Source organism: Ursus americanus, chromosome 13 (genome assembly GCF_024610735.1).
Source record: "Ursus americanus isolate L20-20 chromosome 13, mUrsAme1.1.p, whole genome shotgun sequence".
NCBI lineage: Eukaryota > Metazoa > Chordata > Mammalia > Carnivora > Ursidae > Ursus > Ursus americanus.
In genome coordinates, this window is record NC_142139.1 from 12,320,592 (window position 1) to 12,334,030 (window position 13,439).

The window sequence follows — 13,439 nt, forward strand, 5'->3', positions numbered from 1 at the left end:
TGCAGGAACTGGGTTTCAGGGAACTGGGACAAGAAACAGGATGATACTCTGGCCACTGCTATTGTTGTAATAAACTGTCCTTTGTCTTTGGGAAGGAAGGAAGGAAGGGAGGAAGAGAAAGAGGAAGGAAGGAAGGAAGGAAGGAAGGAAGGAAGGAAGGAAGGAAGGAAGGAAGGAAGGAAGGAAAAGGAGAGAAAAAAGAAAAGAGAAAAGGAGGAAAAGGAGGGAAGGAAGGAAGGAAGGAAGGAAGGAAGGAAGGAAGGAAGGAAGGAAAGAAAGAAAGAAAGAAAGAAAGAAAGAAAGAAAGAAAGAAAGAAGAAAGAAAGAAAGAAAGAAAGAAAGTGAAAAGAAGTGAAAAGAAAAGAAAAAATATCCAAATAAAAGAAACTAAACTGAGACTTGGAGACAATGAAGGACAGAAAGAAAAATAATAACATATGAACATAAATACATATAACCACAGGCAGAATATGTGTGTCTCTATATACTGTCATATTGTAATGGGTTGATAATCTGCTGGGGACACAAACTATGAAACTTAGAACAAAAGAGGATAGATATACTATGAGGGAATCCTCATCAGTACTTTCTATCTCCTAAAACCTAAGAGTTGGCTCTTAATGGCTCTTAAATGCTAAATCCTCCCTCAGATAGTGGGAAAGGAAGAAGAAGAAAAAAGGAACGATTGCATTTCAAAGGTCTCAACTGTGGGATGGATTCTGGCACCGTGGAAAGGAAACAGTGCTTCTCAGCAGGGAGAAATGTTGGCATGTTGTTTCTCAATAATAGTCCTATATGACCAAAAAGAAAAGGAAAGGGGAAGTAACTAGGAATATAAGGGAAAGGCACAGAACAGCATCCACATGCTGGGGTAGGATGTGGTTCGGTTAAGGAAGTGTTATCATTTCCATAAAATAGGCCAAAAGAAGGAGGAGGAGGAGGAGAAAACATCCTTGTTCTGTACATGAAGGCCTCCTGGAGGGCACTGGAAATCAAGAGGCAGCCTTAGCTGGGGTGGACCACAAAAAAACAGCAGCTAACAGGTGAGCCATTTTCAGTTAGCTGACAGGGCAATATGCTTCTCTGCAGAACTGCAGCAGAGAGATGCTCAGCTTTGGAGGTGAGAGGGGCTTCGAAGAATCAGAAAAACATGACAAGAAGGGGTCAAGTAATTACTTCTGAATATACGGGAAAGATTTCTCATTCAAAGTTAAAGCTTCTCCACTTTTCTAGCTTGGAACAAAGAAGGCTGGAAGCCAGCCATGCCACTCTTCCATCTTGGTTCACTCATATGAGACCTTGAGACCTCTGAAGCCTCCAGGGTTGGAAGGGTGAGTGAGAAGCTGTAAAAGGGCAGGACAAAGTCTTTTTCGATTACTATCTGACATTGATTTCTACTAGATTTGAAAATATGTCATGCCAAAATCTTTTCCAGTTTAAACATTTTTGACCATTACCCCTTTTCTTCCTGGTTCGCTCCACCTAATACTTGGACTCTGAAAATTCCCCATACGTACTGGGACCCACAGCCATTGATCCCACTATCTTTTCAATGCATAACTAGTATCTCCAGCTTTCATCCTGTAGTATTTATAGCCATACCCTGAAAAATGTCTTCCAGTTGAACATTTTCTCAGTAGAAAACATCTTGTTCTCAATATACAAACTTCACAGGTATATCTCTCAATAATCCATTTTCAGCTCATAGTTTTAATATGCACTTATGTAAATATACATATATATTCATTTATATTCCCCCAAACCCAATATAATATTTTAAATAACAAAAAAGTGGAGGTGAATCTTAAGATACATTCTAATATAATTGACAGAATGTCAGAATAATAGTAAGTATATTGGAGATCAGTTTGCATATGAATTGTATGCAAATTCAATGCACTTTTACATACAAAGCAATTATTAGTTATTGGCAAGTAATAATTTTAAGATTTTTCATCTAAACAAGAATGACTTTTTATTTATATACATACATTTTACTAAGTTTAGTTACATTTATGGAAATTGGTTGGGATTTTAGGGGTAATATATAATTATAGTTTTTCCTTTTGTACAAAATAAGATATAGGCTCTTGATTAGCTTTTTTGCAAAAACATCTCATTTTCAGTAATGGATTACTAACTAATTGGGAATCCTCACATTTCCTTACCATCTGGCACGTGACGTCTAAGTTAATTTCACATATATTAGTTTTATATTATGGTAGCCCCTTCAAGTTTCAAATTTCTGTGTTAGAGAAGTCGTAGTTGCTGTAACAAACATGCATCAAGATTTCACTGATAAAATATAAATGTTGCTGAGCTTGCTATTACAACTGCAGCCCCCAGCTTCTGGTGGTTAAGAGTCATCCCTGGCTTCTATTGCTTTATGTCCTCATCAGTCCCTTACCCAAGCTCTGTGACCACCTCTCCTCATATAAGTCCTAGCTTGTCAATGAGAGCTACCACTGAATATCTCAGTGATGCCGATGCCCCTCTCTCAGGCAGCATATTCCTCATGAATTTGACTGATATGTCTACTGGACCCTCTCATAAATATACTACTTTTCTGGTGGGTCTTGTAGCTTCACATAATATGCACATTCCAACATGCCTACCTTACTGGGCTCTTTAATCCCTTTGCTGCCATCTTCCATGATAATTCAGGCATTTCAACTTCACTTAGCATGGGCTACTGCTTTCTTTACACTTCTCAGAGCCGCCATAACCATGAGTTTGCCTACTCCCACTGAGTCCTTGCCTGTGACCTAAGTCCCAAAAGAGCTGATGCAAGTAAATTAATTCTTGATCATCCAATCCTATGCCAATGCCATGAGTCCTCCACTGAAATCTCCAAGGAACTTCCAAAGTCACTAAATGCCCTTTAGTGGCTACCCCAGAATTCCAAATACCAGGGAATTCCCAACACCAAGAAGCGGTGGAATGCTATATTTGAAAGTATGGGGAATCACCAAAGCCAGGGGACCAAATAGAAGTTATTGTCAGATACCAGAGGATCCGTAATCATAAAGAGCCTGAGTGGTGCCTGTTCAACAAAGAGCAATGACTCACCTTTCTGGGAGCAATTGTCTTGAGACAATTGTCTCTGTCTCAGAGCAGACTAAGTGGTGCACCAGCTACAAAGTCTTCAGGTCTGAGGCAGAGAGAACAGTCTAACTCAGAGCCCAGGAGTAATGAGCCATGACCAAGCCGCAGAAATGGCTTTGTGTGAACAGGGGTCCCTTGCCAACAACTTGAGAAAATGTCAGCTCTCCCTGTGCTCAGATACTATTCAGAAGAGGAGGAAGAGGAGCCAGGACCCCAGGAGGCTGGAAGGGCAGATGTGATAGGGAGTTAAACTTCAAATTCATTGAATAAATTGCCCCAAAGGCACTCATTTACACAAGAAAAAACGTTCTAAACTAGAATTTAATGACATATTTAATCCTTATTATTGTTTATCCCCCATTAGGGAAATGGGGGTTTGTGTGCAAGAGGATATCCTTGTTGAAAATAAAGAAAGTTCAGATCTCTGTTACTTTCATATCTATTCATATTCTTATTTCCCTAAATAGCTCTTTCATCAAGTACTCTGTGTTAATTTATAAGAGGAGTCTGCTATATAGGAAAAATGAACCGATTATACTTAAGTCTCCAACACACATTCCGGCCTTCTTTCATGGATAAACACATATACCTTGGGGAATTAATACCAGATCCAGGAATGATCACTAATTAGTAAAGCCAGTCATGTTACCCATTTCCCTTGTCAGTAATTGGTTCAGGAACCTAGATTGATCATTGTAAGGTTTTCCCCTAGCAAGAGGCAAATGACTTGTGCTAAATTAGAACACAGGGAAAAAATTATTCTGTGGATACAGAAGGCGAGACTTGTACACAAGAAAAGAAGCAGTTCTTTGAATTACAGTAGCCATGTTATAGACACAGGGAAAGAAATCAATATTGTACAATGTAGACTGGAGAGATGGAGATTACGAGTCCTTAATGATACAATCGAGCTGCTGAACACAACAAACTTGAGGCCCACACAACTTCTAAACTTATGCAATTTCCTTATTGTTTAAGTCAGTCTGTAGCAAGAACTGTGTTATTTAGAACCAGAAGCATCCCAGTTGTTACACACCAACATGGAAAGTCAATTTATTATGTTCACACAGCTGGCAGTTCCTTTAGAGTTCAGTGTTACCTCAAATGCTTGTATTGCCATTCAGTCAGTACCACAGCTTTCACAGGAGTTAACAGGGGCTGCTCGTAAAAGAGCTACAGCAATAACCACAGTAGTAGTCAGCTAGCCTCTTCGGTCAGAGATGCCGCATGGTGTAGTCCTGTTATAAAGATCAGTGAGTTGTTCTTCTATTGAACTCATTTTTATGAAAGAAAAATGTATTTCTTAAATTGAAGGTAGAGTATTTTCCAGGAAAAAAGAGTATTCTCTACTGACTAACAATAATCTCCAAACCCTTCATGCTAGGAGAACAATTTTTAAAAGAAAAGGATTTTACTCTTGTAATTTTCAAGGACATTACTCTTGTAATTTTCATTCACACTACTTGCTAAAAGCTGCAACAAAGGTACTACGTCTGCAAATACCCCTGTGTGGAGCTCATTTCTAATATATAAAACTGTGTACAAATTACTCGGCAAGGCATTCCACAAAGAATTTTAGAAAAAAAAAAATTATGGAAATTCAATAGGCCAAATTATTTTGAAGAGAGAGAGGAAGGAAGGACCCAGAGGGTTTTGCTTATTTGTTTTACTGTATCAGTAGAGGAATTAATTATATACATGTTTGCTGAAATGCTCTTTTATCTTAAAGCAGTCTCTCTTTTGATCATTAGAATAGGGTATTTTAAATATATATCTGAGATAAATGTAGGAAACTGCTGCTAATGTTTTGTTCACTACATCTTGTAGCTAATTTATCGCAGTATGTGTAAGATGACATATCGGGTAGGAAATTCAAAATGACAAAGATTCTAAAGGAGCCCACCGCTGAGTTCTCTGAACTCCAGATGCAGAACCACTATTAAAGCCAAAGGAGGCTTGTACTCAGATAAGTCCACTGATGCTAGACTTTTTTTAAAAAATGCTTTTATTTATAATATTTGCCTTTAGAATATATCTGCATAAGCACAGCTAATCTTAGTTCTAAATTCTAAAATTGTGACCTGAACCTCTAAGAGCTTCTTTTGCCACTTAAATGGTCATTCAGGATTTACTCCAGAAAATATTTAGAGGTAGTCAGTATTTTCTTAAAGTTATTTAGGTATTGAAAATAGTATTAAAATGAGTACTGTCTAATAAGATGAAACTATATAAAAAAGAAAAGATATGCTCCATGTTCAGTTGAACAATTATAATATGTACATATGAGATAAACAAGACCCATCATATTCCCTAATGTGACATCACCCTCAGCGTAAGTTTTTCGTTTATTTTAACTAATAAAATAAATGAGTTGTTCTAAATGGATCTCTGAATAGTTCCTTAGAGCTATAAGATTATATTATCTAAGAACATATCAATAAAATATAGAAAGCATATTAACAGGGAGTAAAAACTGATCAAATCTAAGTAGGATCACTGAGAGAATTTGGAGCCCTTTAGGGTCAGCTATTAGTTCTTCTGCCATATTCCCATCAATAGAATGGAATCTATACCCTAAGTCTTAATCTACATTTTTAATGAATATTAGTAGGTATCTCCCATTATCTTCTTTTTAAAAAGTAAATTATAATATCATAGCTTTTTGCCCTATATAGTATCTCAAAGTGTGTTTTCTTGGCCATCAAATGCTCTGACATTTTTCCCTTGACTTACTATTTCTAACAACTCAAAAATAAATTCTATTTTAAATTAATTCTATTTTAACTAGCAAAGAATCTCAGAACCTCGTTTAATTTGGGCATGCCACTTCGTGAATCTGAACATCAATTCTTCATCAATTAAGTGAGGGGGTGAGGATGTTGGATAATGTTGTTTCCAGAGTCTCCACCAAGACTGAAACTTGATTCTAAAGACCAATTAAGAAATACCTATGACGTGTTTTCTGGTGGAGTCTGGAGCTACAGGGAAAAATGGAAAAGTTCCCTGCAAATTACTATATGTAGCTGTCAGAGAACACCTCAAAAATTGATTTTTTTACAAATAAAAATCTTAATATTTTTTAAAAAGTAGCTATTTTCCAACATAACAGAGTTTTGCTTGTATTGCCTGAATAATTTGAACTTATATAACCTACTAAAAATAACTATCAGCATTCATTTGAAAATAAAATTCTGAAAAATTACTCAGTAAAAGTGATATTCCCCAAATACCCAGGATTCCCTTTTTGAGAATCCATACATTAATGAAAACTAATTACAAACTTTTGTTTATGAGTAACATGGCTTTTTGCCACATAACAGTATAAAAATGTGAAATTCACATCCACCAGGCATACTCCATAGAGGTACTTGATATTTATGTTCTCTTACTGAAATGCTGTATAAAACAAGAAAGATCTGCAAAGCATTTAATGATGTTCTAAATATTTTCTTAAAGTTCTGCTTATAATTATCCCATTTTAGTGGTAATGGAAGGAGAGCAGATAGCCCAGTGGGAATATCTTTCAGAATCTGATTTATGATGTCCTCCAGAATATGATTTATGATGTCCTCACCTTGAAAAACAAGTCATGGCCATACTTTGTGCGTTGTTAGCTATTGAATGTGATGTTTGGAAGTAAATGATACAGAGATAATTTGTACTGATAAATGAGACTTGACTATAGATCATTTTAATTCCTTTTTATTGCTAAGTTTCTTGTCCAGAGATAAGATAAAGCAGCTGAGTCTATGGTAATTAAACCTATATTTCCCTGAATAGATCTTAAGAGTAAGTTGGGTCTTAGAGGTAAAGGATTAATAAAAGTTAAGCACCTTTTGAGTAAACTTTGGGAGAAAAGTAGCAATCAGCAACAGGTCCTGCTCTAATGGTGGGGGACAGAATGCTGTGATGCACACCCCTATTTGTTGAGATGATACATACATTCAGAACCAACATAATAGTTATGACTGCCCCAGAAAGCAAGCAAAGTATTGGAAAGACACTTTTTAGGAAGAGGCATCAGAATAATATCCACTTAGAAAAATATTTCTACCAAGAGAAAACAAAGAATATACCCTACCTTGAGAAAACTGGTAGAATAGGGTTTTGTTATAAATATATTTTGTTTCCTATTTATCATGCTTGGTGTTCTCTGAGCTTCTTGGATCTGTGTGCTTATATCTTTCATTAATTTTCAAAAATTCTCAGCCATTATTGCTTCAAATATTTCTTCTGCTTTGTTCCCATTTTTCTCCTGGTGTTCCAATTATGTATATACTGCACCTTCTGATATTGTTCCACAGTTTTTGTGAATGCTGCTCAGCTTGTTTTTTATTTTATTTTTTTTTCTCTTTGCGTTTCAGTTTGGTTAAGTTTCTACTGAGCTATTTTCAAGTTTACTGTTTCCCCAGCTGTGTGGAGTCTACTGATAAATGTGTCAAAGGCATTCATTTATGTTACCATGGTTTTTTTTTTTTTTTTTTTTTTTTTTTTTATCTCTATCATTTCTTTTTGGTTCTTTCTTATAGTTTCCATCTTTCTGCTGACATTACCCATCTGGTCTTGCATGTTACCTGGTTTTTCCATTAGAGTTCTTTACATATTAATCATAGCTTTTTTAAATTCCTTGTCTGATAATCCCAACACCTGTGTCATACCTGAGTGTATTTCTGAAGCTTCTTTATGTCCTCAAAATGTATTTTTCCTTGTTTTTTACCGTACCTTGGAATTTTTTGTTGAAAGCTATACTTGTATCAGGTAATAGGTAATCAGGTAAATGGGCTTTTAGTATAAAGATTTATATTAATATGGCTAGAAGCTGGGCTATAGTTAAGGTTTGTTTTAATTATAGGTACCAGAAACTCTAAATTCTTTTACTGTTCTTGTTTTTGTCTCCTGGCTTGGATTTGGAGCTTCTCCTTACTTTGGTCCTCAGAGACAGCCTATAATCCATTTAGTATACTAGAGTCTTTGGGGTGTTGTGACGTGGCATGGGAAGGAGGGAGCATTCTATAATATTCTGATTAAGGCTCTGTCTTTTCATGAGCTAGTATCTTGAGAGTGTGGTCTTCCCAAGTATTTCTCTCCCTCCTGCAATGGCATAACTTGTTTTTTCCTTACCTCTTATGCCTTTCCCTTGCTGCAGCATTCCCAAGCCATTTCCTGAAAGCCCTCTTCCCTGTTAACTTTAATTTTCTGTTTTGTTTTGTTTTGAATCTTTTTTGTTGTTTCTGTTTTCTTGCTTCTTTTTTTCTCCTTAGATAAGACAGGAAAGTTGAATGTGGGGTAAAATTACCTTCCCCAAGTTGTGATAAGGTTTCAGAACTGCCCTCGGGCAAGTTCATTCCCCTTGGTTAGGTTTTGTAGGGAGAAAAGTCTGCAGTTCAAGGTGGCTATTGTTCTCCTCCCCCAGACAAGACCAGGAGCAAATTTTTCCCAGATCCTCACTGGGAGAAACTGGTGGGGTTCCTGGAGTGAAAGCCTAACTAAGTGTAGACCCACATATGACTGTAGCTCCCAGGAGTTTCTCATTCATATGCTAGCCCACACTCAGCCTCAGGAGCTATATCCCTCTTTGTGTGACTACCTGTCCAGAGTTTGCGGTGGTCATTTGCTCAAAGATCAGCCCTCTGGTAAGTCCAAGAAAAGTTGTTGGTTTTCAGTATGCCTTGCTTTTTCTTGCTGTAAGAAGAGTAATGATTTCCAAGTTCTTCATATGTTAGAGCAGAACTAGAAATTTCATATCCTTCATTTTTGTTTGTGTCCCTACATCTATCTTCTGCTTGTCTAAGAGTCTTTGTAAGTGTTCAATTTGGTCAAACTACGATGAGTTAGGGATTATTTGGAAAGTTTTATCTTCAACTCTTCTAGTTAGTTCAGTGAGGCACACTAGTGAGATGGGTGAGTGCAAAGTCCTGATTCATAAAGCCCTGGAGTTCTACAGAGGAAGATACAGAGTTTTAGTGTGATTGTCATAAATTGAAACTAATGAGCGTTCTGTTGATCATGACCTTAGTGTTATCAGGACTTTGCAAGTAGTTCTGTGGTCTTTAGATCTAAGTTCTTCAATCAGGGATAGTGATATCAGTCAGGAAAAAAATAGACAAATGCTCTGATTTGTAGCAGGTGAGAGGGATGAGATTCTGAGACAGGTTATTTGTGATAGCTGATTTCATCAGAATTAGATTCAGAGGAGAGCTGGTGTTCACACACAGACTTCTGTTGCCAATCCTATCCCAGTGAAAAAGAAAGACTCTATCTAAGTTGATTTTTTTTCTTTTCCTAAAAAGATTATAGCCATAGATTTTTGATAGTTTTTCTGTCACCTAATATGTTATGTACATTTTGTTGTTATAGCATTTTAAAATGAAAATTTTTGTTTCTAACAGTACAGCTTAGATGAGCCTTTATACATATTTACTATATATAGGACATGTCTAAATTGCATTTAAATTATTCATTAATCTGTAGAATCAAAATCCTTTAACTACTTAACAGGAATTTGCAAGATCCATGAAACCGATCACTGTAATTCAAAATTGCTATAAGATCTAAAAGCAACTGCTAAATATTTTGTTTAAAAATGTGTTGTATCTATTTTAATTTTCATTATATAAATTTTGCATTAAAATTTTGAAATTGGATCATCAGTTTATACTGTATAAGATAAATCTATTAAGCAAGTATTTATAATTAGATAGAAAAGCCCACTCTTTACCCAAACTCCAAAACAGAGGATTGCTTATAAACAATTCTTGGCTTAGTAACAATTAGTGATATCTGCAGCATCCAATGCCTGAATTCATAGAAAACACTTTATATTTTTTAAATCATTTAAAAAATTGAAGTCTAATAAATAACTCGCTTGAGTAAAACTCTTTACATTTATAATAACATTGAAAAAAATTCAGATTCTACTTACCAGTGTGTTTTAACCTTGCTCTGAAAAAAAATTAACATGGATATTATTCTTGTTCAATTCTTGGCTTGTTCAAAGCTGGCAATTAGCATCAGTTGTCGTCCTTTCACAAATAATCTTTTAACTCCCTACCACCTGTCCACTAGAAAGTGAATTAATACCATTAACAGATTAATCATCAGCTACTAAACAGATGGAAAAATTTTCTAGTTACTCTCAATTTGATCAGATTAGTAATATCAACTGTGGAAAAACCTCTGTCTTATTTTTCTTCATGTGGCTCAACTTAGTCCTTCTTTTGGTAAAAGATACATAGTTCTGGCAATTTTCATTTTGTTTTAACAAGCTTTTCATGTTCCATTAAGTTTTTCATTGATCCAAATGTATATTCTTTCCCATAAAACTAAAATCTTTGAGTAGTGATCTAAAATATGGTTGAATTAAGAGAATTTTCTGCAAGAAAGTAGTTTTTCTCTAAGTGCTTAGTGGACGATTTGCCTAGTTTAATCATTTAGAGTCATTAAATACAATGTAGTAAAATAAGGATCTCTGTTATATCTGCTTTTCAATTCTGTGATATAAGTGCTACATTGGAGACTTTTGTTTATAACACTCAGATTACAACTATTAAGATAGCGTTCTATGCAGAACCTAAATATATAATGGGGAAGAAACTATTAGAATATATCCAATTACAGTTAATCCTCACTACTTGCAAATTCTGTATTTGTGAATTATGAATTCACCTCCTTGCTAAAATGTTTGTGTAACCCCCAAATCAGTACTCAAAGTGCTTTTAGGTCATTCATGGCCATGCACAGAGCAATGAAAAATTTGAGTCACCAGCTGTAGGCATTCCTTAACTGAGGTCAAACAAAGCAGTGCTCTACCCAGTTGTTTTAGTGCTCATACTATAAACAAATGTTTTTTGGTGGCTTTTAGAGCCAGGTTTTTCATATTTTTGAGGGTTTTGTTGGTGATTTCGCTATTTAAAATGGTCCCCAAGTGTAGTGCTGAGGAACTGTCCAGTGTTTCCAGGCTCAAGATGGCTGTGATGTGCCTTATGGACAAAATGCGTTTGATAAGCTTCATTCAAGGCATACATTAGAGTGTTGTTGCCTGCAAGTGCACTGTTAACAAATTAATGATACATATTAAGTGTCTTACACACAAAGCGAGGTTATATATTCATCAGTTGATAAAAATTTTGTGAACAGAGGCTCGCAGGAACCTAACTCTGTATTTCTGCTAGGAGCAATGATTCAATATTCATTAATTCAGTGTTCACAGTGATTTTATGAAGCTTAACTACTGCAAACAATGAGAATCTACCATATCTAGTTTCAGATAACTGGCATCATCCCCACGTATGCTATAACCTTTTCGACGTCAGGGACTATAGTGATGTTAAGGCACGCTAAGTGGAACAAATGCTAATTCAAACAGGCAAGCTACTCATGACACAGGTTATATGTATCATGGACAACTCTGCATTTTTCTTGGATTATCATTTATTTGACAGGGACTTTTTATTTGCAGAAAATATTACATAGCCAGAATTTATCTTCTTCAAAGTTTTCTATAATAAATATTTTAGAAAGTTTGTGGTGAATCTATTTGCCAAGAAGTCAGCTCTTTAACCAACATTATTTCCTCATCTATATACTTTTGCATAGTAACTTTTCTAGAAACCCTGCTGTAAACTCTGAAAGCTGCACCAGGACAGAAAAGCCTTGAAGCACAGATAGGAAAGGTGCTGAGGGAGTCACTATCTCCAGCATTTACAAAAGTCATGTTCCTAACAACACTTAAGTCAGAGAAGAAAATAAAATCTGTTATGACCTTACCATACAAAGGAGCGAGAACCACTTCCTCCCAGTTTCAATGAACTGTCAGGTTTTCTTTGATTCAGGCCACGCAGTCCTTTCAGAATCATGTGAAAAATGTTTGTCTTGATTTTTTAACTGCTGAAACAAAAGCTACATTTCAGATTCTCAGGCTTTTGCAAACATGAGATCATTTAGGCACAATAAACTTTTTCAGACGTTTTTGGTATATTGGTAAATTAACAGTTTTTGTTTTCAGTCCAAGAAAAAAAAATAGTATCAATTTTAGGTACATCTGAAACAATAGCAAAAGCTGTAAGGTTTTAGACAATTTTTTTAAACAATACAAATCCCCCCTGCTGCCCAAAGCTGAAGACAGACAGTTTCCTAACAACCTTTAAATACTCTACCATAAATATTTATTGATACTTTAAGAGTAGTCATATTGTTCTAGTGGTAGATTTTAAACAAGTCTGCAAATGCACTTTTACTTGAACTCAGCCGGGAGTCTTAAGAGATATAATCAATGGAACTGTACTATAATTGAATTGCAAAGAATAAAGAAATAAGCTGAATAACAAAATTTGATCAGAAAGAGCTCTTTCTAAGGGAAAACTTTTTAGAGTATGTTGGAAAATTAAGCTTCTGGAAGGCCTTGATTATTTTTTAATCACATTAGCAATCTGGAAGCCCTATGTCTAAATGTGGAGAATGCCTTGGGCTTCCCCAGGAAGAGATTATATTGATTTCTACATCGGGTCCTGAACAGATGGATGAGGGTCATAGTACATTATGCCAGAAATCAATGCCATTTGACTCTATCACTCGCCAGGCAATAAATACTCTGTTGTAACTGATGCTGTTATTTTAGTGTCTTTTATAAATTCTAAACACAATACCAACCTATTAGATATTCTATATTCTACTCCCAAAGTAAAGAATTTGAAAGAGGTAATTACATTTTTAAAAAGGGGGGCAGGCTGCCAGCATCAATATAGAAATTATAAAAGTTCTTTATTCCTATCAGAAATTCCAGTTCAAAATTGCTATCGTAAAAGCTCATAAGAAAATCTCTGGACAATGACATCAGGAAATGTTCCAGACAAAATCTTATGTAATGTGCAATCCATCTGGTGCCTGCCTGAAAGCAAACTTCAGAGAGAACTGGAATAGAGTCCAGCTGCTTTCTCAAGTGGCACCCAAAGGATCTTCTACATCCTCTACTGTTACATCTATGCTGGAGTAAATCTTTTATTCAGGCACGATTTCTGTTAGCAAAAGTCATAGGTCTGTTATTTATGGTACTTAAACTTATTTCCCCATGTGAGACTGGTGGGTTTTAGCCTCTACTCTTGCAGAACTTAATAATTGCCATCCTTGTTAATAACCATGCTTAGGAAAGAAGTATTCTCTAGCAAAGTGAGTTCCTCCAGGCATTTTTGTTTAATTTTTTTGAAAACTTTAATTTTGTTTTGTGCCTCCTTTAAGATGATGGAATTCATGATTGAGAGCTGGTTGGGACTCTCTAGTTCCCTTCTCTTGCTCCCTTCTCTTTGAAATAAAGGAAGAATGGCATTCCTGGGTCTTGG

At 35.7% G+C, this 13,439-nt stretch overlaps 1 long non-coding RNA gene across 1 annotated transcript in view; it reads right to left on the reverse strand.

Moving 5' to 3' along the window:
* Positions 1–233: 233 nt before the first annotated feature.
* The window catches only part of LOC123793334 (uncharacterized), a 500,602-nt gene continuing 487,396 nt past the window's right edge, over positions 234–13,439 (reverse strand). Inside the window, exon 10 of the long non-coding RNA XR_015726465.1 lies at positions 234–11,988. This is a non-coding gene — a long non-coding RNA (uncharacterized LOC123793334). The remainder of the gene's footprint in view (positions 11,989–13,439) is intronic.